At 39.3% G+C, this 25,586-nt stretch overlaps 1 protein-coding gene and 1 pseudogene across 3 annotated transcripts in view; both read right to left on the reverse strand.

Annotated features, from left to right (window-relative positions):
• FAM120C (family with sequence similarity 120 member C) overlaps nucleotides 1-25,586 on the reverse strand; it is a 100,516-nt gene that overhangs the window by 14,674 nt on the left and 60,256 nt on the right. The gene's annotated exons all lie outside the window — the stretch shown is intronic.
• LOC114200641 (beta-galactoside alpha-2,6-sialyltransferase 1 pseudogene) lies at nucleotides 12,314-13,480 on the reverse strand (annotated as a pseudogene).

Consider the following 25,586-nt stretch of genomic DNA (forward strand, 5'->3'; position numbering starts at 1 on the left):
CACAAGACAATGATGATTCATATTTATTGGAGCTGTGTGAGACTTCAGAAAGCTGGCATTTAAAGCAAGGGCTGGTCTCTTCTGAGGGGCACATGGAATGAATTCCTGGGGACTCCGATCCCATCACTACTACTAGGAGGCAGTATGGTGCCCTGGAAAGAGCCTGGGCTCTGCAGCCAGGCAGCCTGGCTTTGAATTTCTAACCTGCTTTTTCCTTACCCAGAACGATCACAAAGGCACAGACAGCGCTACTGCCATTACTCTTTTTTCAAGCTCGACTGTCATTTCCCTGAACTCCAGGGTGTTTTGGGGACTGCAGGACATGCCGACAAGCCCTGTTGCTTCTTTACAAACTAAGTTCTAAATGACTGGGCTTTCCAGGAGGTATGTTCCTGGGCCACACAGAAAGAACAATTTCCACCCTCTTCCCTGTCCACACATTCTCCCTTGGAAAATTTATTCATACCTTATAATCTATTTTATACTTTTTAAAAAAGATTTTATTCATTTATGAGAGAGAGAGCACAAGGTGGAGGAGGAGCAGAGGGAGAGGGAGAAGCAGGCTCCATGCTGAGCAGGAGCCCAACGCAGGGCTCGATCCCAGGACCCTGGGATCATGACCTAAGCCGGAGGCAGATGCTTAACCAACTGAGCCACCCAGGCGCCCCTATTTTATACTTTTTGATGCTATATTATATAGTGCACAATTCAGAGCTTATATCTTCTATCAATATAAAATATTCTCCTTTGTCCTCAATGTTTTTTTGCCTTGGGGACTATTTTATTTATTTTCTTTCTTTGATTTATATTTCCTTGATTTAATTTTTCCCATTCTTTTATTTTTAATCTTTCCATCTTATTTTGTTGGCAAAATGTGAAGCAAAAATAGAAGAAAATGAACAGAAATGCAATTATAGTGGGAGACTTTTAAGCATACTACCATTAAGCTTTGACATGTAAAATATGCCTAAAACACATTTAAAATCACAGAAGATTTGAACAATACAACAAATAACATTCAAATGCTTGACTGATTTTGTACAAAGAAAACATATTCCTTTCAAGTGGCCACGTGAGTTCCCATGAGATCTAGGACCTTGTCTGTTTGGCCCTGTCTATTGTCTTGTTTCTTATTCATATTTATTATAAACTATCTAGCATAGTACATGGCATAGAGTAGGTATCAGTAAAGATTTATTAGGGGACTGACTGAATGCATCAACCAGGTCATGGAAAACAAAACAAAACAAAACAAAAGACAACCCAAACCAAAAAACCTCAACAAAAATCCTCCAAAGCCAAATTGTACTAGTCACATCCTGACTACTATGAAAGAAAAACTGACCTAAAGGAGCTCCGAAAGAAGTCAAGTGTGGGAGACAGGTAAGCTCACCAAAAGACTAATACATTGAGAAGGATGTGACTTTATAAGTTGAACAGGTTGTTTTGGGTGTTCTTAGGAAAGAGTGACTAAATTCACCTGGGAGAATCAGAGAAGGCCTCACAGAGAAAAGAGTATTTAATTTCCTAGGGATATGAGATTTTTGGTCAGTTTGGTTTATACTTGTTAATATTAATTTGCAATTTTTCACGTTTCTCTAACCCTCGTATGATGCATGGCAGAATGGATGCTCAAACAATGTTTGCTAAACAAATGAGTCTGTGGCAGGATATTCAAAAGGAAACGCTAGCTCCATCTTTTGGCCAACACTGCTAATCAGCCAGCCTTGAATGAATTATAAGAGAGGACAAGGGTGCCTGGGTGGCTCAGTCGTTAAGCGGCTGCCTTCAGCTCAGGTCATGGTCCCAGGGTCCTGGGATCAAGCCCCGCATCGGGCTCCCTGCTCCGCGGGAAGCCTGCTTCTCCCTCTCCCGCTCCCCCTGCTTGTGTTCCCTCTCTCACTGTGTCTCTCTCTGTCAAATAAATAAATAAAATCTTTAAAAAAAAGAGAGAGAACAGTGTCCAAAGAGAGTGAATGAGACAGCAGGAAATAGTAATTATTAAACCAACCAATATTTGGTGATGTTCATCATGTGTTATTTGTTAAATTATATGATTCCATTTGGGATTTATTCTAGAAAAACTACAGGATTACTAATTCCCCGCAGAAGTTCCTCAATCTCAATGACAAGACAGCTTGATTACTATTAGTAGTATTTACGTTATTATATATACTATGTACAAACATTATATATTACAATATATGCAGCAAACTGTAAGTTACTCATAGGAATAACATTTACTAAATGCCTCTTGTATTCTAGACTCCTTGCCATAAACTTTATATACATAGAACACAGTAGCAAAGAATACTACAGACTTGAAGTCTGACATACTTGGTTCCAATCTAGGTTCTACTACTTCTTTTCTGTGTGATTCTGGGCAAATGCTTCAGCTTCTATGGGCTTTAGTTCCCTCTCTCATCTCTAATATGGGGATAATACTACCTACATCTCAAAAGGTTGTAATAAGTAAGGGAGAAAATGCACATAAAAGCACTTAGCAGCATAGATAGTGCCTACCATAGCAGCACTACTGGTTACCATTTGTAACTGAGCCAATTATGGTCTAATTCTTCCTTTACTATTTGGTGAAGCCCCCATATCATATATTAAATTCTCATATATACAAGGATCTGTTTCTACCCTACTTATTCTATTTTTATTTCTCATGCCAGTACCATACTGACTTAGGTTTTAAATATGTCTTAATATATGGTAGTCTCCCGTTTTACTCTACTTCTTTTAATTTTAAATAATATTCATGATTTTATTCTGATTTCAAAAGTTCATTATCATTCAGAAAATATGAAAAAAGCAACAAAAAAGTATAAAGAAAATGAGAGATAAAAACTGAAATAATTTGTACTTTTACCATTCAGTTATTACCATTGTTAAGATTATGATTTTGGCTTCCTTCTTCCTAGCATCTCAATTTTCTCTATTTCAATATATAGAATACTGTATCTTGCTTTTTTCACTCAACATTATGAGAACTCTTCACTCATTAATTACTTTTCAAAAACATTTATCTTTCATTTTCTTTAAAAAAATTTTTTTTTCATTTGATGGGACACCTGGGTGGCTCAGTTGGTTAAGCATCTGCCTTCAGCTCAGGCCATGATCCCAGGGTCCTGGGATGGAGCCCAGCATTGGGCTCTCTGCTCAGCCAGGAGCCTGCTTCTCCATCTCCCTCTGCCCCTCCCCCTGCTTGTGCACGTGCACGCACACGCTTTCTCTCTTTCTGTCAAATAAATAAAAACTTTAAAAATCTTTTTTTCATTTGAGTATAGCTGACACATGATGTTACATTAGTTTCAGGTGTACAACTTAGTGATTTAACAAGTTTATATATATATATTAAGATTTTATTTGAGAGAGAGGGAACAAGCAGTGGGGAGGGGCTGGGGGGGGAGAGAGAGAGAGAGAGGGAGAGAGGAGCAGACTCCCGCCTGAACAGGAAGCCCGATGAGGGGCTCCATCCCAGGACCTGGAGATCATGACCTGAGCGGAAGGCAGATGCTTAACTGACTGAGCCACCCAGGCGCCCCAAGTTTATATATTATGCTCTGTTCACAAGTGTAGCTACCATCTATCACCATACAAAGCTATTAAAATATCATTGACTACATTCCCTATGCTGTGCCTTTTATTCCCATGGCTTATTCATTCCATAATTGGAAGCCTGTATCTGCCACTCCCCTTCACCCATTTTGCCCAGCCCCCACCCCCTCTCCTCTGGCAACCATCACATTGTTCTCTGTATTTATAGGTCTGATTCTGCTTTTTGTTTGCTTATTCATTTGATTTTTTAGATTCCACATATAAGTGAAATCATATGGTATTTGTCTTTCAGTCTGACTTATTTCACTTAGCATAATACCCTCTAGGTCCATTCATGTTGTCTCAATGACACAATCTCATCTTTTCGTATGGCTGTATAAAATTCCATTTCACACACACACACACACACACACACACACACACACACACACACACACACACACACACACACACCATTCTTATCCATTCCTCTATTGATGCACAGTTAGGTTCCTTCCGTATCTTTGCTATTGTAAATAATGCTGTAATAAACACAGGGGCGCACATATCTTTCTGAATTGGCATTTTTGCTTTGTTTGGGTACATACCCAGTAGCGGAATTATTGGATCATATGGCATTTCTATTTTTAACTTTTCGAGAAACCTCCATACTGTTTTCCACAGTGGCTGTACCAATTTACTTCCCATCTACAGGGCACCAGGGTTCCTTTTTCTTCACATCCTCGCCAACACCTGTTATTTCCTGTACTTTTGATTTTGGCTATTCTGACAGGTGATATCTCACTATGGTTTTGATTTGTATATATCCCTGATGAGTCATGTTGAGCATTTTTCATGTGTCTGTTAGCCATCTGGATGTCTTTGGAAAAATGTCTATTTAGGCCCTCTGTCCATTTTTTAATTGGATTGCTTTTTGGTGTTGAGTTGTAGAAGTTCTTTATATATTTTGGATATTAACCCCTTATCAGATACATCATTTGCAAATATCTTCTCCCATTCAGTAGGTTGTCTTTTTGTTTTGTTGATTTTTTTTCACTGTGCAAAATCTTTTTGTTTTGGTATAGTGCCAACAGTTTATTTTTGGTTTTGTTTCTCTTGCCTTAGGAGACAAATCTAGAAAAATGTTGCCAGGCCAATGTCAAGGAAATTAGTGTCTATGCTCTCTTCTAGGATTTTTATGGTTCCACGTCTCACATTTAGGTCTTTAATCCATTTTGAATTTGTTTTTGTGTATGGTGTTAGAAAGTGGTCCAGTTTTCCCAGCACCATTTATTGAAGAGACTATCTTTTCCCCATTGTATATTCTTGTCTCCTTTGTTACAGATGAATTGACCATGTAAGTGTGGGTTTATCTCTGGGGTCTCTATTCCATTCCTCTGATCTTTGTGTTTATTTTTGTGCCAGTACCACACTGTTTTGATTACTACAGCTTTGTAGTATATCCTGAAATCTGGAATTATCACACCTCCAGCTTTTTCACAAGATTGCTTTGGTTATTCAGGGTCTTTTACGGTTCCACACAAATTTTAGTATTATTTCTTCTAGTTTTGTGGCAAATGTTGGTATTTTGATAGGGATTGCATTGAATGTTTAGATTGCTTTGGGTAGTATGGACATTTTTAACCAAAAACATGATTTTTAATGACTGCATATTCATGATGTGAGTATACCAGTTTACTTAAACATTCCTGTAACAGTGGAAACTTATACTGTTAACAGTTTTTCTTTTATTATAAATATATATTATATATAATAGTATAAATAATACTACAAAGATCACATACATATATCTCATCTGTATCTCTGATTATTCATTCTCTTAGGATAGATTCTTAGATTTGGAATTATCGTGCCAAAGTTATGTCCATTTTAAAGGTCCTCAAAACATTTTGCAAAACTGTTTTCCATACCAGTTTGTCCTATCTTCTAGCAGTGTATAAGCATTTATTGTTATCATTAATGTTTGATGATTTGATGGGCAAAAAAAGTCTCTTGCTATTTAAATATCTCTTTGATTGCTATTGATGAGGCTGCATATTTTTAAAAGATTTTATTTATTTATTTGAGAGGGAGAGAGAGAGAGAGCACAAGCAGGGGGAGCAGCAGTGGGAGAGAGAGAAACAGGCTCTCCGCTGAGCAGGGAGCCCAACTTGGGGCTTAATCCCAGGACCCTGGGATCATGACCTGAGCCGAAGGCAGACGCTTAACTGAATGAATTACCCAGGCACCCGAAGGTTGCATATTTTTTACAAACACTTATATACTTCTATGACTGGTCTATGTCTATCATAAACATATCAATTAATTTTCTTGTCCCACTTATAGCTCCTTCTCAGATAATCTAAAGCTTTATCTTTATGATAGTGACGGCTATTTGGACACAGAATAGACAGCTAATCTAAGTCAAATCAATCCATGGCTTGCCAGAATCTCAAGAACTTGAGCTAAAAGATCCCGAGAGTGATGAAACAGAAAGAGTGACACAGGCCCACGAAAGAGTAGGCAGTCTCCATTTCTGCCTTTCTAGCACTATTCCCTGTGTGTACCTTTCTTGGATGACCATGAGCCTACTTGGTAGGCAGAGATGGGTTTTGCTCATTGTAAACAAATGAATCTGAAGAGAGTATCATTTACCCATTTTTGTTTTGGGGTGCTAGTACAGGCATATCTTGTTTTATTGTGCTTTGCAGATATTGCACTTTTTACAAATTGAAGGTTTGTGACAACCCTGCATCAAGCAAGTCTATCAGCACCATTTTCCCAACAGCATTTGCTCACTTAGTGTCTCTGTATCACATTTTGGTATTTCTTACAATATTTCCAATGTTTTCATCTTTATTATATTTGTTATGGTGTTCTGTGATGAATGATCTTTGATGTTGCTATTGTCATTGTTTTGGGGGCATGACAAACCACATCCATATATGACTATGAACTTAATTGATAAATGTGTGCATGTGTTCTGACTGCTCCATCGACTGGCTGTTCCCTAGTCTCTCTCCCTCTCCCCAGGCCTCCCTATTCCCTGAGACACAATAGTATTGAAATTAGGCCAGTTAACCCTACAATAGCCTGAAAATGTTCAAGTGAAAGGGAGAGTCACATATCTCTCACTTTAAATCAAAAGCTAAAAATGATGAAGCTTAGTGAGAAAGATATGTCAAAAGCCAAGATAGGCTGAAAACCAGGCCTCTTCTGCCAGTTAACCAAGTTATAAATGCAAAGAAAAGGTTCTTAAAGGAATTATTCACTATCCCAGTGAACATATGAATGGTAAGAAAGAGAAACAGCCTTATTACTGATGTGGAGGAAGTTTTAGTGGTCTGGTTAGAGGATCAAACCAACCACAGCATTCCCTTAAGCCAAAGCCTAAGCCAGAGCAAGGCCCTAACTCTCTTCAATTGTGTGAAGGCCCAGAGAGGTGAGGAAGCTTCAAAGAAGAGTTTGAAGCTAGCAGAGCCTGGTTCATGAGGTTTAAGGAAAGAAGTAGTCTCCATAACACAAAGGTGTAAGGTGAAGCAGCAAGTGCTGATGTAGAAGCTGGATGTAGCAAAGGAGTCACCCGCTCTTTGTGAAAGTAAGTCAATGGCAAACTTCACTGCTGTCTTATTTTAAGAAATTGCTACAGCCATCTCAGCCTTCAGCAACCACCACCCCTATCAGTCAGCAGCCATCAACACTGAGGCAAGACCCTTCACCAGCAAAAAGACCAATTTGCTGAAAGCTCAGATGATGGTAAGCATTTTGTAGCACTAAAGTATGTTTTAATTAAGGTATATATATTGTTTTTTTAGACATAATGTTATTGTATACTTAACAGGCTACAATATAGTGTAAACAACTTTTATATGCACTAGGAAACAAAAAACTTCATTTGCCTTGCTTCACTTTGATATTCACTTTATCACAGTGGTCTGGAACCGAACACACAACATCTCCGAGGTATACTTGTAATTAGAAAGCCATTATAGTTTGAGACTATTGACAAACTGTCCTGACTTGCAAATATTTCCCAAGTCTGTCATTTGTCTTTTAATTTTATGTATTTTGGGATACACAAGCTCTCACAATTATTGATCTCCTTTTTATATCTTCCCTTTTTTGGTGAGAGAGTGCCTCAAGTCTTAATCTTTTTTAACACTAATCATTTTTTAAAATAAATTTTTTATTTTGCAAAAATTTTACATATACAGAAACTTACCTTTAAAAAGTTCGGTTGAGGTATAATTTACATACCATAAAGTCCATCCACTGTAAGTGCAGAATTTAATGATGTTTCGTAAATTTACAGAGTTGTACAACTATCATGACAATTGAGTTTTAGAGTATTTTCATTGCTCCCAAAATATCCCCCATGCTCATGTGCAGTCACTCCTCATTTCCACCCCGAAGGCAGCTACTAATCTCCTTTCTATCTCCATGGATTTGCCTTGCTGAACATTTCATACAAATGGATTTTGTGGTCTTTTGTGACTGGCTTCTTTCCTTAGCATAGTTTTTTTTTTTTTTCCAAAGAGAGAGAGAGAGAGAAAGCACAAGCTGGGGAGACAGGCAGAGGGAGAGGGAGAAGCACACTCCTTGCTGAGCAGGGAACCCAACGCCGGGCTTGATCCCAGGACCTTAAGATCATGACCTGAGCCGAAGGCAGACACGTAACGGACTGAGCCACCCAGGCGCCCCTCCTTAGCATAGTTTTTAATTCAACTTTTAAGTTTGATATTGTTGTAGATTCACATGCAATTTTAAGGACTAAAACAGAAGGATACCTTGAACACTTTACCTAGTTCTCTCAAAGGTACCGTCTTGCAAAATGTAATACATCACAGCCAGGATACTGACACTGACCCAATCAAGATATAACAGTTCCATCACCACAAGGATCCCTCATATTGCCTTTTATAACCATACCCACCTTCTTCCCCCACTCCATGTTCCTAACCTCTGGAAATCACTAATCTGTTCTCCATTTCCATAATTTTGTCATTTTAACAATGTTATATAAATGGAATCACACAGTATGTAATCTTTTGGGATTGACTTTTTAAATTTAGCATAATGTCCTTAAGATTCATCCAAGTTATTGTGTGTTATCAAGAGTTTGTTGCTTTTTACTGGTCAGTAGAATTCCATGGTATGTATATACAATAGATGAACAATTCATCTATTTAAAAAATAAAAAAAAGAAATCAGGGTTGTTTCTAATTTTGGAGTATTAAGAATAAAGATGCTATAAACATTAGTGTTCAGGTTTCTGCAGGGACATAAAATTTCATTTCTCTGGGGTAAATGCCCAAGAGTGTAATTTCTGGGTTGTATAGTTACTTTTTAAGAAACTGACAAAATTATTTTCCAAAGTGGCTGTACCATTTTAAATTTCCAACACCACTGTATGAATGATCCAGTTTCTCCACATCCCCCCAGCATGTGGTATTATCACTATTTCTTTTTATTTTTTGAGAGAGTGAGCATGTGTAGGCATGCAGGGGAGGGGAGGGGCAGAGGGAGAGGGAGAGGGAATCTTAAGCAGGCTCCACCCTCAGTAGAGAGCCCATCTCGGGGCTTGATCTCACGACCCTAAGATCATGACCTGAGCTGAAATCAAGGGTCAGATGCTTAACTGACTGAGCCACCCAGGCACCCCATCACTATTTCTTATATTAGCCATTCTGATAGCTGTGTAATATCTCATTGTGGTTTTAATTTGCATTTCCCTAATGGCTAATGATATTGAACATCTTTTCATATATTTTTTTGCTATTGTATATCCTCTTTAGGGAAATGTTTATTCATGTATTTTGCCGATTTTTTAATTGGATTTTTTTTTTTTACTGTTGAGTTTTAAGAACTCTTTATATACTGTAGATACTAGTCCTTTACTGAATATGTGGTTTGCAAACATTCTCTTCCAGCCTGTACTTTGTCTTTTCATCCTATTCACATGGGCTTTCTTCCAGTTGGCAAAAGTTTTTTTTTTTTTAAACACATTTATTTTAAAATTTTACATAATCTTTGGGTAATTCAGAATTAGATTAGGCGTGTTTCAGAAGCTTCTGAGATTGAGGTCTCCAAACCAATGTGAATAGCTTATGTGATTGGTGGAAGGATTGTGAGACCTCATGATACAGGATGACTAGATGGCTACTGATGAAGACAGAACCCCTTATGGATAGGGACTTTCCTGTAGCACTCAGTCATCATTTTTACGTTATCTGTCACAAATATTAAACATGTCACCAGACCAACAATACCCCTATCTTATTTGCATTTTACTCGTTTCCATGTAGAAAAAAACACAGAATTAAAAATTCTGTAGACCAAGAATCACACTTAATCTGATCCCTTATATTAATAATAACGATTAAGAGCTAGCATCTACCCAGCGTAGTCTCAGTGTCTACACCAACACCTATCTCCTGTTGATGGAATGTCACCTTCCTCTCACTCAGTGTTTGTGATTCAAAGATTGCAATGAGTGCGTCCATCAGAACATGAACCAACCCAGATGGGTGCCTGGCTAGCTCAGTCAGTAGAGCATATGACTCTTGATCTTGGGGTTGTGAGTTCAAGCCCTACATTGGGTGTAGAGATTATCTAAAAAAAAAAAAATAAGCAAGCTGGGAATTCATGGGCCCAAAGAGGTGGAAAAGACTCCCTCCACATAGCAGTAAGTGGCCCAAGTGCTCCACCCATTCCCAAGCAGAATCAGGCCTGAGTTGCAAGGAGGGATGAGGAGGAGGAGGAGGGGCATATTCTGCACCCTCCACTGCCTTGGATGGTTTACTGGGTGTGACAGGCAGGGTAGTTATTGTCTCCCAATAGGATAGTTAATTCTCTGAGGACAGGACCCCCTCTGGCCTCCCTCAAAGCAAGGTCCTCCCCAGGTGTAAGCACAGAGCAGGTCCTTAATGAAGGAAGGAAGGAAGAAAACCATAATGTACTGAGCACCTGCTATGTGCCAAGTACAGAACCAGGACAGATATTTCATGTGACCCTCACAACAGTCCTGATGTAGGCTCATCACCCCCATTTTACAGATGAGGAAACAGTCTCAGGAGAATTCGCCCATGGTGGCATAGCTAGTAAATAGGGGATCATCGACTTAAAAACCCAGGGCTTCTCCCTTCAGGGCTCCTTCTACTGCTTATATAAGCCAAGGGTTTAGGGCAGCAAGTGAGCACTGCAGCTCCCAAATGGCTGGTCTGGAGCTCACGCTTAAGAGGCCCTTGAGCACATGGCGCCAGGAGTCTAGAATCCTGGGTCTAGGAGCCCTGGCTCTACAGCATTACTTTCTGACCCTATATGAGTCCTTTACCTTCTCCACACCGAGGGCCGGACTACTCCAACGTACTTCTCCACTGGGGGAGGGGGTAGCAAAACTACCTGTAAGCATGTTTGCAGACCATGGTGGCAAGACCTCTGTCTGGAGACTCTGACGTTGCTCCCTTGCTGGAGAGGTGGAGGGCACGGCAGTCTGATAAACGCCGTGAGAATCAGTTATGATCTCTAAGGCTCTGACTTCTAAGAGTGACTAAATTCTAGGGAACCACATCCCCACTCCCTGAGAGACATTCCACAAAAGGCCCATGAAGGTCAAAAGAAATTGTCAGGTCAGGATACTCTTAAAGTAGAAAATGCTTAAAAGCAATTTGAGAGAGGGGAAAACCACTACTTTTAAAGGGAAAAGCAAGACTGGCAGTCAGGAGGGGGTAGGGTGGGCATCAACAGGGAAGCAGTGGACACGGTGGGCACACCTGGCTGCAGGGTAGGGTCTGGCCAGGGTGAGCCTGGACAAATCCAGTTTTTGGCATCTGGCTTGCCTAGTGTGTGCCATGGGGCTGTACTTGCTACCTCAGACAGGGCTAGGGGTTTCCTCAAAAAATAATTTGAGCCTTTAAGTTCAGGCAGACCTTAGAGAGTAAATACGGGCAACAACGGCAGAAAGGAAAACACAATTCAAATGACTCAAATATCTGCTTGACATGTTTCTTCTCTTCCTCTAAAATTTCCTCCACAGCCCCAGCCCTGTGAAGCCCTCTACAGCCACAGACACAGCAAGTGTGCTGGCCTCTCCACAACACCTCCCTCCTCCAACCCCATTGAATGAACACACTGTATCCTCCCTGTCTCTCTCCCACTGAACTATGAGGAACTGGAGGATGGTACCCTTCTGTGCCTCTCATCTCCATATGGAGATGGCTATGGGTTCATCAAGACCCTTTGCTCATAAGCACCCAGGCTAAGGATCCACCAAACCAGCCAGCCAGACAGAATACCACCTCTCCCAGGGGCATGGACCTTGGGGGCAACTTTGTTCTGGAGGAATTGAGCATGTTTCCTATGTCCTGTACCACTTACTGGCCCCCCAGAGCCACCCTATACCCAGGCACAATAATTTGGGAGAATTTAACACATGAAATCAGTGTCCAGGTGCAGATTTCAAGCAATAGAGAGTGCTCATTTGTGGGAATAACATTCCAATGGGGGAAAACAGCCCAGCTTTGACAGCTCTGGTGGGAAAGGTGGAGCTTGCATTTACCTGTGGAAAGAAAGCTAGGTGTGGCTGGAGGATTTGGGCTCACATACCTCTGCAGCTACAGGGCAGGCTGGACTTGGCTGCTTGCTTTTGGGCTCCTCAAGCCTGGGACTCTTGCTGACAGAAAGCCCACAGTGCAAGCTGTGATTATTCAGGAATGTGGTCTGCCCAGGCTTGGTGGAGAAGGGCAAGGGGACCTGAGCAGGGAGCCCATGCTCAGCAGCGAATTCTCTGGAAGCCAGGCAGTGTAGTTTTGCCAAGCAGGTAAATGTCCTTGTCTGTGCCCTGGTTGAGGTGCTTCACCAGATTCTTCTCAAAGAGGAGTGGGTAGTAGGCACTCACCATGCAGGCACTGTCAAAGAACTTCTGGTAGTAGTAGCACACATTGGTCTTGCACTTGGATGGGAGGAACTGGTAAACATCCACCTGGTCACACAGCATCATGATGATGATGATGATGATGATGCCAAGCATCCCAGAGGATGGGGGATTTGGCTGAATCTCTTCTGTGGAGACTTCCTGAATGATGTCCCACAGCTCCCAAGGCATCTTAGGCTTGAGGATATAAAAGGGCTGATCAGGATGCAGCTATTCTCAAATACTTTGGGATATCTGAGTGGCAAACAGATGGGTCCCACACAATTAGGAATCCCTCACTGTATAAGCTGTCTTGAGGAAGTGCCCTGACGAGGTGACCAACTGAGAGTCCATCAGGTGAAGGGTAGTTTTTGTGCCCACATTTTGCTGGAAATTGGTTGTGGGTGCCCCATTAAACCTCGGGACTGCATCATGATCATCTATTTCTTGGCCCAACTGGGAGGACTTCAGAGATTCTGCTCATGAGATAATAGCACACCTGCCCCATAGCCCAGCCTTGGTCCTAATGTTCTCCTTGGGCAGGAAACCCTCCCATTTGGAAATGTTGAAGGGAAAATCTACGGCCTCTACTATGGATATGTTCACAGGGTCCCAGAGGTGGCAGTGCAGGGCCTCTGCACTGAACTTGACCCCCGGCGCTAGCCCCTTGTAAGACACTTTATATTTCTTCATGTTCAGATAATTCCTCCAGATTTTGGGCAGCCTGGTGATAAGGTTTTTGGAAGAGCTGCCCTTGTTCCACACCTGGAAGGAAGCCTCTGGCTTGGCCTTTGCCGGGCCCCGGGGCCTGTTGAGGGCATGGCTGCCCCTGTGGGGATTCTGGGTGCTGCGTGAAGTCATAGACCATTTCTCCAAATTTCTCAACATCTGGAATTCTTTGGTTTGCAATTTAAGGGAATCACAGTAACTCCATTTCTTCTTCTCCTACCACACACAGATGACTGCAAATAGGAGAAAGGCCAGCACACAGCAACTGAACTTTCTCTTCAGGTTGGTGTGAATCATAATGAAAGAGGCATTTAAGGCAGCCACTCTGTTCTGAGCAGGAAAACAAAACTGGTTTTTGGCTAAGCCCCCTGGGGCTGCAGGCCCCTCAAGTCCTCAGGAACCAGCACTGCTCTCCATGGGAGGAATGTTTACTTTATTGGGCCTGGAGGCCAACGTTCATTTATCTCAGGATGATCAAAAATCATCTTGATGTTTCCAGGACCAAGGTCAGTGCCTGTAGCTCAGCTCACGTGCAAATAAGCAAACGTTTTCTTCCTGCAAAGAAAGTTCTCCTTAGCCCAGGAGTAGGGGCACACATCCAGCCTGGGATCAAAGCGTTCGTGGATGAGGAAGACCTTAGGGCTGGGACAGAGGCTTGGCGCCAGGGCTTGGGCCCACTCAAGGAGACCAGTTCATTTTCAGCTGGGCTCCAGGACTTCATTGCTTCTCTCTGGGCTGCTCGCTGCAGAGCTCTGCACAATTGGCTCTACCCTGCTTGCTGCAGGCTTGACCACCTGGGCTGCAGCTGCTCCCTTTGTTAGCACCACGTGGCTTCCCAGGCCCGGCCCTGTCACCCCACTCCCCTCCCCCAGGTGCCAGCCAACTCTGTGCCCTACAGCCACAAGGGCGCCTGGTGCCAGGCACCAAGTCCCGGCAGGAGGGTCTGCTGGGGAGGAGTGGGGGACCTGGGCTGAGCGGGGGATGGACGGTGAAGGAGGGACGAAAAGAGCTCAATTGGCAAAAGTTTTTAGTTCTAAGGAGGTCCAATTTATTAATTTTTCCTTCTATGAATTGTGCTTTTGGTTACAAGTCTAAGAACATAAAATCTTTAAAAAACCAGTTATGTGAATAAGTGAGAAAAAGTATATTTATACAACTTTTTATATTTGCCTATGCAATCACCTTTACAGGTGGTTATTACTTATCCATTTGGTGTCATTGCCTTTCAGTCCAAAGGACATCATTTAATTTTTTTTCTGTTTTACATGTTTATGTAGTTTTTTTAATTCTAATTCCAGCATAGCTAATATAGTGTTAAATTAGTTGCAATTTAAGGGATAAGTGTACAATATAGTGATTTAACAATTCTATTTACTACTCACTGCTCATCAAGATAAGTGTACTATTAATCCTCTTACACCCATCCCTTCACCAACCTCCCCCTTCTGGTAACCATCTGTTCCCTATAGTTAAGAGCCTGTTTGGGGTTTGTTTCTTTTTGTTTTGTTTCTTAAATTCCGTATATGAGTGAAATCATATGGTATTGGTCTTTCTCTGACTGACTTATTTAGCATTATATTCTCTAAGCTCCATCCAGGACGTTGCAAATGGCACGATTTCTTTATTTTTTCTGATTAAATAATATTCTATTGTATATAAATACCATACCTTTATCCATTCATCTATTGATGGACACTTGGGTTACTTCCATAATCTGGCTATCATAAATAATGCTGCAATAATCATTGTGGTGCATATATCACTTTGAATTAGTGTTTTGTATTCTTCAGGTAAATACCTAGTAGTATGATTATTGGATCATATGGTAGTTCTATTTTTAATTTTTTGAGGACCGTCCATAGTGTCTTCCATAGTGGCCACACCAGTTTGCATTCCCACCAACAGTGCATGAGTATTCCTTTTTCTCCACATCCTCACCAACACCTGTTGTTTCTTGCATTTTTGATTTTAGCCATTCTGACAGGTGTGAGGTGATATCTCATTGTAGTTTATTGTAGTTTTGATTTGCATTTCCCTGATGATGAGTGATGTTGAGCATCTTTTCATGTATCTGTTGGCCATCTGGATGTCTTCTTTGGAGAATGTCTATACATTTCTTCTGCCCATTCTTAACTAGATTATTTGTTTTTTGGGTGTTGAGTTGTGTAAGTTCTTTATATACTTGGGATACTAACCCTTAATCAGATATGTCATTTGTAAATATCATCTCCTATTTGGCAGACTTCCTTTTAGTTTTGTTAATAGCTTCCTTTGCTCTACAGCAGCTTTTTATTTTTATGTAGTCCCAATAGTTTATTTTTGCTTTTGTTTCTCTTGCCTCAGGAGACATATCTAGAAAAAAGTTGTTATGTCTGATGCCTGCGCTCTCTTCTAGGATTTTTATGGTTTCAGGTCTCACATTGAAGGACATCATTTAATACTTCCTATAATGCAAGTGGTAGCAATAAATTCCTTAATCTTTGGTTATCTGGCAATCTATTTATTTTCCTTTCCTTTCTATTTTATAGGTTGAGATAAAATTAACATACTACACATTTTGTGTATTAAATGGGTACAATTCAGTTTTTTTTAGTATATTCTCAGGGTTGTATAACCATCACTACTATCTAATTCTAGGACATTTAACTCACTCCCAAAAGAAACCTTGTATCCATTCACTCTGTATTTGCCCCTCTCTTAAGACCCTGGCAAATACAAATCTTTGGATTTGCCTATTCTGAACATTTCACATAAATAGAACTGCATGATGTATGTCCTTTTATGACTGGTGCCTTTCACTTAGCCTAATGTTTTTGGGTCGTTCATCCATGCTGTAGCATGAATTAGTAGTTAATTCCTTTTTATAGTTGAATAACATTTTATTGTCTTAATATTTATTTTGTCTGGTATTATTATAGTCACTCCAGCAATCTTATGGTTGTTGTTTTTATGTATGTATTTTCCCATCTTTTTACTTTCCATCTATTTGTATCTTTGATTCTAACCCCTGTTTCCTGTGGATAGCATATTGCTGGATTTTGTTTTCTTACCTAATCTGACAATCTCTGCCTTTTGATTCGATTTTTAATTCCCTCAAGTTTAATGTTATTGATTTGCACCTACCATTTTGCTTTCTATATGTCTCATGTGTTATTTGATCCACTATTCTTTCCTTATTGTCTTCTTTCTTTTAAGTGGGTATTTTCTAGTATAACATTTTAATTCCTTTAATAATTTTTAAATTACATATTTTTAAAGATTTTATTTATTTATTTGAGAGAGAGAGAGTGTGCGAAAGAGTCAGCCTGAATGGGGGGAGGGGCAGAGAAGAGGGAGAAGCAGACTCCCTCCCTGAGCAGGGAGCCCCATGTGGGGCTCGCTCCCAGGATCCTGGGATCATGACCTGAGCCAAAGGCAGATGCTTAACTGACTAAGCCACCCAGGTGCCCTTTAAATTACATTTTTGAGTTATTTTCTCTAGGACTTATAATATACATCTTAACAGTATCTGCTTCAGATATATTCTAACTTCATTCTAGTGTCATATCAAAACTTTATTCTTATGTAGCTCTATTCCCTCCCCTCATTTTTGTGGTATTATTGCTATACATGTTACATCTGCAGAAACCCAAGAATACATTGTCACAATCATTACCTTATATAATCTTATTTCTTTTAAAAGATTAGAGAGGAGAACAAGTACATATTTATAGTTTTTGTTGTATTAACCTAATTATTTCTGGTTCTCTACTTGTGGATTTACCATCTGGTGTCATTCTCTTACTCTAATACATCTTTGTTCCCATACATTTTCTTTTTTGCTGATTTGTCAAATATATTTCTATATGATATAGGCTCAACAATACAATTATATACATATTGTTTGATGCAATTATATTTTGCATCTATGCAATTAACTATGCAATTATTCTGTTTTTTGTATTTACCTATATTAATTACCTTTACTGGTGGTGTTTTTCCATATGAATTTGAATTACTGTCTGTTATTACTTGCTTTCAGCCTGTAAAACTTCCTTTAGTATTTCCTATAAGGGAAGTCTGCTAGCAACATATTCTCTCAGTTTACCTTTGAATGTCTTTATTTGGCTTTCATGTTTGAAACATAGTATTATTGGATATAAAGTTGGCAGCTGAGAATTTTATATTGAAGCACGTTGAATTATGTTGTCCCACTGCTTTCTGGTCTCCATTGTTTCTAATAAGAAGCCAATCTTTGTGGTTCCCTTGCATGTGATTAGTCATTTTTTCCTTATAGTATTCAAGATCCTCTTTTTGTCTTTGTCTTTCACCATTTTGACTACGGTATGTCTAGTGTGGTTCTCTGAGCTCATCTTAGATGTATGAAATAATGTGTTTTCTGTCAAATTTGGGAAGTTTTCAGCCATTTTTTTTCAAATTTTTTAATTCCCCACTTCCTGCTGGTACTCCCATTACATGAATGTTGGTGCACTTAATGGTGTCACGCACCATTTTCTGAGGCTCTGTTCAGTTTTCTTTATTCTTTTATCTTTTTGCTCTTCAGGCCACATAGTCTGTATTAATCTGTCTTCAAGTTTGTTGCTTCTTTCTTCTGCCAGTTCAAGTCTACTGTTGATCTCTAGTCAACGTTTCATTTTGGTTTACTGTACTTTTCAACTCCAGCATAGTCCACTTGGGTTTTTTAAGACTTATTCTTTATTTATATTCTCTATTTGAGGAGACCCTGTCATCATGTTTTCTTTTAATTCTTTATGCATGGTTTCATTTGGCCCTTTGAACATTTTAAAAATAACTGCTTTTAAGTCTTTGCCTGCTAAGTCTACTATCTAGGCTTCATTAAAAGCCTGTTTTATTTACTTTGAGTGGGTCACACCTGCATATTTTTTAGAGTGTCTTGGAAGTTTTTGTTGAAAACTGGATATTTTAGATAATATACTGTAACAACACTGGATACCGACCCCACCCTCCAGCCTAGAGCTGGTTGATGTTTGCTTGGTTGTTCTCTTGTTTATTTAGTGACTTGGCTGCACTAATTATGTGAGATCTATTTCTAAAATATGTAGGATGCAGCCTCTGATGTCTCTACTTGTTTTTCTTTTAGCTTGGCAACCTAGATGTTCCCTCCTGGGTCTGCATAAGCCACTAATTGGTCAAAGATTATGCTTAAGCCTTCTTAGCCAGTTAGATTTTTACCTTTTACCACTGAATATAAATGTAGAGTAAGGCTGCTATCATAGTTCAGGAAGTTTACACATTTTTTGCCCTATATTCAATGAGGGAATATTAGTTTGGAGGCTCCTTCTCTGATCATTGCTAAGAAGGCTAACTTTGGGTATTCACAATCTTCTAGTCCAGCAATGATGAGTTTTATTTTTGTGCTAAACCTGGCTTGCTAGGAGTTGCCTCTGGGTCAGAGAAGCTTATTGTTCAGTTGATGCTTGATCAGAGGTGGTATTTCAATTCCTGTGTCAGTGAGGCATCTGCCCTGTATTGATGGCCTCTGGGTGGTTTGGGGAATGCTTTTAAGTCTGTCCTGTGTCCTGTTCTGTTTGCTCCGGAGTGGGTGCCATCTAGTGCTTGCATACACCCTTCCCGATCTCCAGAGTTGACTGTGATCCTAGGAGGGTTTTTCTTGGCTGTTTCTTTCCCTGGTTTTCTCTATAAAACTTCTGGATGCCCTGGTGTTCTGCATGTATCATGGAGCTACCAGCCTCCTATTAATTGCCCATCATCAAGATACCTGTTGTTCTTGACATGCTCTTAGGCATGGAATTCTCCATACTCTGCTCCAAATAAAGACAGTCCCTTCAGGCAGGTGTAGAGCTCCTTGTTCTTATGGCCTACTTTCTCCCTGAAAAGAACTGCTCATTACACCATGCTGAGGCTGCTTTTCCCAGAGTGACAAGTGACACCCCTGCTCTGTAAGTGTGCACTGAAAAAGGGTGGGGTGGTTGGCAGCCCCTAATCTTTTTGGCTTGATCCTCCCAGTGTGGAAATTCCTTCCTACATATGCACTGGGGTGGGAATGATTAGGGCCCCAAGTATTCTTGGCATGCTGTCCCTAGATTAGAGCTTCTGCCCTGAGTGGGGGGGTTGGTGGGTGATCCTCTTTACCATGCCTACCTGGACACAGGGCAGGAGTTGATGAGAAATGGCAATGTTTTCCTCCCCGGGGGGAAACCATGACCCAAGAACGAAAGCTGGGAGAAGGAAACCTCATCTTCTTGGCTATATATACCTAAGGGTTAAATGATCAAAAAAAATGATTTTCACCAGATAAGGTGCAATTTTGCTGGGGAGAGGGTTTGTCCAGATAAGGTGTAATTTTCCTGGGGAGAGGGTTTGTCCATGTCCTTACTCTGTCCTTTTGGAAGGGGAAGAGAAAAAAGGTATCCCTTATGTACTTTTTTTTCTTTTGTGGTAAAATATATATATTTACCACATTAATAATTTTTCACTGTACATTTACAGTGGTATTAAGTACATTAAGTACATTTATACCATCACCACCATCCATGTGCAGAACTTTTTGTTCTTCCCAACTTGAAACTCATGCCCACTAAATACTCCCTATTCCCCCAACCCCAGCCCCCTGGAAATCACCATTTTACTTTCTATCTCTGAATCTGACTACTCTAGGTATCTCATATAAATTAAATCACACCATATTGTTTTGTGACTGGCTAGTTCACTTAAGTATAATGTCTTCAAGGTTCAGCCGTGTTGTAGCCTGTGTCAGAATTTCCTTCCTTTTTAAGGCTGAATAGTATTCCATTTTATGTATATACCACATTTTGTTTATCAATGCATCCATCAGTGGAAACAGGGTGCTTCTACCTTTTGATTATTATTAATCTTCTTTTGATTCCTTGTATGTGATAAATTGTTTTTCTCTTGCTTCTTTCAAGACTGTCTTTGTCTTTTAACAGTAAGTGTGGATCTTTGAGTTGACACTTAGGAGTTTTTGATCTTGGATGTGTAAATTTATGTTTTTCACCAAATTTGGGAAGTTTTCAATTCTTAGTTCTTCACATAGTTTTTCTAACCATCCCTCTCTCTTGGGGCACCTATTGTGCATATGTTGGTATGTCTGATGTCCTGATAGGTCTCTTAGTCTCTTCATTTTTCTTCTTCTTTTTTACATTCTGTTCTTCAGATTGGATAATCTCTATTGATCTACCTTCAAGTTCCTTGATCTTTTTCTTCTCTCAGCTCAAATCTACTATTGAGCCTCTTCCTTCAAGTTAATTTTTCATTTCAATAATTGTATTTTTCAATTCCAGAATATCTATTTGGTTTCTTTTTGTAATTTCTATCTCTCTATTGCTAGTCTCAATTTGATGGGCCACTGTTATCATACTTCAATTTTTAAAATATGGTTTCCTTTAGCTCTCTGAATGTATCTATTGTAGGTATTAAAAATCCTTATTTACTATGACCTACATACTCCCTCAGAGACAGTTGCTATTGAGTGCTTTTTTTTCTGTGTATGAACCACACATTATTATTTTTTTTTTGGAAGTCTTATAATTTTTGTGAGCACTGGACAGTTTCAATCATATATTGCAGCAACTCTCCCCAAGCACTGTTGTTGCTGTTGTTTTGTTTGTTTAGTGACATGTCTAGACTAATTTTGCAGTGCCTGTCCCTCCTGCAGAGTGTCGCCTGATCCTGATAGCCCTGCCCAGATTTTTTATTCTTAACTCTTCTTTTCATTTTTAAGCCTAGCTTCCTAGGCATCTGCCTTGGATCAGCATAGCTTACTGATCAGCCAATGATTAGTCAAAGGTTGTGCAGAAACATCTTGAGCCAATAAAGCTTCCATTTTTGCCAAGGGGATCTAAGTGTAGGTTAGGGCATACATTAAAATTTTAGGCAGTTAGACGTCAGGCTTTTATTTTTATCTTGTGCAGGTCTATGTAATTGGGGCTCTCTCCAAATTCTCTTGAGTGTGTATGTAGCCCTATGGATGTACACAACCTTTCAGAGCCCCAGGAATATAAGGCAGCTTATCAAAGCGCTTTATGATTGTCTTATTACACAGTCTACCAGTTAAATTTTTAGCACAATGTACAGCAGCCACTGGCAACAGAGGTGTTTGCCTTCCCTGATACTGTTATTGTTTTTGATACTGCCCTGGACTTGACGCTTTTCATTTAAAAATTCCTTTCTTATCTCAAGATCAGTTAAATCACTACTTAGTTTTTATTCTATCTTTTATCTTTTTTCCTTTACCTTTATCTCTATAATAAATCCATCTGGAATTTATGCGAGGCAAGGCCCAAACTTGATGTTTTCTCCCCAAATACCAATATAGTTTTCTCAACAATTATTTAAAAAATTCCTCTATTCCTCACTGATTTGTGAAGCTTCCCTTGGCTTGTTTTAAGTTATCATGTGTCTAGGATCTTATTCAGTATTATCTGCTCTAAAACAATGACCTGTCAATTTTTATGCCAGTATCACATCATTTTAGTATAAATTTATAATACATTTGGGTATTTTTTTTGTTTGAGCCAAGACTGCTCTTTTTTGTAATCCCAAGCTATTCTTATTCATTTGTTTCTCCCAATAAATTTTAGAATTATTCTGTCAAGTGAACAAAAATTAGTTCTTATTTATCTTTACTTTTTACATATCAGGATGGCACATGGTTAACTCAAATGCCCTATTACAGCTGATAACAAATCCACTGCTTCTTTACAGAATTATTTGTCAGAAAAGATTCAACTTTACTCATGAATCTAGAGGTATGACCTTGTCCAATTTCATGTTCTGTTTCTGGAAAACTGTTGCGATTTGAATGAAACCTTGCTACAAATGACAGACAGGGCCTTGTTACATGCCTCTCCACATCCAACAGGGCTGCGCCCCACTCCTGGAAGCCTGACAGAGCTCATTATCCTTTCCTCCTCAGTAGTGTCTATTATATGTGTAAAGGTTATGCCTTCCTCAAACTGTACCGACCTTTCTTGTAGACTCTCATTTCTCTAGGCCAACTGTCCAAGAGCTGCATCAACATTAACCTTTAGTCACAACATCCCCAGCATTACTTTACTTCCATGAGAGGTATCTTATACCTATAGTTAGCAGAAGCAAATGAGGAGTTTAGACTCCTAGTACCCAATTAGGCCACAGTTCAACATTGCTACCCAGTCTTCACCTGACATTGCTGAGCAATGCAGTGTTTAGGATAAGTTAATCTTCATTTAAAGTTGAATTTTAAATTTCCAACCAGATTTTATGTTAATTATTAAGACTGTATTTTTCTACCATTTTGTCTTTTAGTTGGAGTTGGAGAGACTTGGGTTCAAACTCTTAACACTACCCATTACTAGCTATGTAACCTTTGCAAGTCACTTCTCTTTGAGCCTTTGTTCCCTCATCTATAAATGGAGATAAATAATATTTACATTTTAGCACTATTATGAGGATTAGTAGCATTGTACACAAAAGGCTGACTTAGCACATTGCCAGGTACATAACATGTAATATTACAAAACCTGTTCTTGATGATTTTATGAACACTGATTATAGCCCTGTGCTTTATTAATGAACTTATATGGGTTACTGGTTTATACAGGGCAGTTTCCCCTATACTACATGGGTTCTTAGGTCTTTTTAAAAGTAATATTTGTACCTTTTTCCCTAAAAAAGGCAGTTTTTAAGCTGCCACTTATCATTGCTGTCACTGGGGCTGGTTCTAAGGATAGGTCCTACTCCTCGTCTCACCTACCTTACAATTTGCTGCTTTTTTTTTTAAAAGATTTTATTTATTTATTTGAGAGAGAGAGAATGAGAGAGAGAGAGTACGAGAGGGAAGAGGGTCAGAGGGAGAAGCAGACTCCCTGCTGAGCAGGGAGCCCGATGCGGGACTCGATCCCGGGACTCCAGGACCATGACCTGAGCCGAAGGCAGTCGCTTAACCAACTGAGCCACCCAGGCGCCCACAATTTGCTGCTTTTGATCTGTTGTACACTGGAAAATCAGATAACCAAATTGTCAGAAATGTGTCTAAATTAAGAATAAATAGGCTGAGCAGGAGGCTATGGGGTTTTCTTCAGGGAAAGCATATGGAACCTATTAGAATATTAGAGCTTATTCTTTGTGATAGCTATCAGAGCTATTCAAAAGCCATTCTTATTTTCATGTTCCTGAAAGTGTTTCAAAAAATCTAGAGAATCAAACATATGGAAAAATGAGCTATTACTGTATTTTTAAGAATAAAGATAAATAAAACAGGTGATTCCAGAGTTAATATGTGACAGTGCAGGGCTATGGCCCAGAAACATGTTAGAAGCTTGGAGGAATGAATCCTGTCATTATTCTTATTGGGAAGACTTCTTAAGTCACCAGTTTTAATCTCAAGGCAGTTAGAAAATTAACAAATATTAAGCATCTATTATGTGATAGGGCCCCTATATGCATTACCTCAATCCTCAAACAGCCCTGAGAAATAAGAATTATTATACCCATTTATGGTAAGGGAATGGATGCTCTAAAAGGTTAAAGTGACTTATCCAAGCTGTAAAGTCCCAAAGCCAGAGTTCAAACTAAGGTCCATCCAATTTCAAAGGTCAGTGCTCTGTAACCCTTTGATGACTTGTTGAGACTGACTTCTCCGCACAAAAATTTACTTCCTCTACATCAGCAAATATACAATGAGAAAGTGTAATAGAAAACAGAATGTCATCCATAATCACTACAATATATATCAAATACCTAGGACTTTAAAACGCAGAAGACCTCTATGGAAAAGAAACTAACCCTACTAAGACATAAAGGAAGAGACCTAAATAAAGGAAGAGGTAAACTATGATCTCTGGATGGGAGCACTTAACATGATAAAGATGTCAACTCTCCCCAAATTAATCTATTAATTCAATTCATTGACTAAAAAATCCCAACAAGATTTTGTGGAAACTGGACTAATTCTAAATTATATGTGGAAGAATAAAGATCACATGGTTCAGAAATAGTACACATCTGACACAAGAAAAGTACAGAGTGGAGATTTGCCCTACCTGATATTAAGGCAAATTAAAAACCTATAATAATATGGTGATTAACATAACAATAAAAAAACTAAAAAAAAAAACCTATAATAATTGAAACAATGTGACCCTCGCCAGAGATCAAATAGGCAATGGAAAAAAAAACGAATCCAGCAATGTACTCATGAATATATAGGAACCTGGTACATAAGAAAGGTGGTAATATACATCAATGGAGAAAGAAGCGATCATTTAATAAATGCAGTCGGGAAAACTAGCTTATTATCTAAAGAAAATGAAATCACCTTTCTTACAGAATATACAGAATAAATACGCACTATATTAAAGACCTGACATGGAAGGCAACATTACAAAACTATTAAAAAATGTAGAAAAGTATCTTTATGACACAAGGGTAGGGAAGAATTTATTAAATAAGAGCTCAAAAGCACACACCACAAGGGTACAAGTTGAAGGGTGTGACAAAACCAAACTTAAATATTTCTTGGTTGGGGTGAAGTATACTGATGTCTGCAACTTATTTGGAAATGCATCCAAAAGGACGGATAAATGGCTGGCTAGAGGTGGACAGATGGACAGTTATATAGGATAAAGTAAGTATAGCAAAATATTAATTATAGAATCTAAATGGTGGTCATAGGGGTATTCACCATACTGTTCTTCCAACATTTTTGTGTGTATGAAGTTACAACAATTAAAAAAGCTGGTGAAAATGAAACACTTTTGTTCCATAAAATATTGTACATAGTTTTTAAACTGTGACTGGAAAATATATTTGATATACACACACAGATACAGAAATGATATTTGCTATATATGTATGCATGTACACACATTTGACAAGAAACTTCTGTGATCAGCAAGAAAGACAAGTAAACTAAGAGAAAACTTGCAAGGTAAAATAAATAGGCACTGCAGAGAATGAGAAAACAAATGGTTAATATGTATAAAGCAGAAGCTCACCTCATCTATAGTCAAAGAAATGTAAAGTAAAATAAAAGATACTACTTGAGGGGCGCCTGGGTGGCTCAGTGGGTTAAGCGTCTGACTCTTGGTTTTGGCTCAGGTCACGATCTCATGGTTGTGAGATCTAGCCCCCTGTCCAGCCCCCTGGTGGGCTCTGCGCTTAGTGCGGAGTCTGCTTCAGATTCTCTCTCCCTCTGTCCTTCCCCCACCCCTCTCTTAAACAAACAAACAAACAAATAAATAAAATCTTTAAAAAAAGACACTACTTGAAGTCCACTGGACTGGCAAAAATTAAGAAGTTATGTGATATCAGTACTGGCAATACTATGAAGAAAGAGAAACCCTTACATGTTGTTCACAGGACCATATATTAGTACAGAAATGACCTAGAGCAACTTGGCAATACGTGGCAAAAAAAATAT

This window comes from Eumetopias jubatus, unplaced genomic scaffold (genome assembly GCF_037043125.1).
Source record: "Eumetopias jubatus isolate StellerSeaLion01/CBP00866 unplaced genomic scaffold, mEumJub1_p1.0 scaffold_11, whole genome shotgun sequence".
Classification (NCBI taxonomy): domain Eukaryota; kingdom Metazoa; phylum Chordata; class Mammalia; order Carnivora; family Otariidae; genus Eumetopias; species Eumetopias jubatus.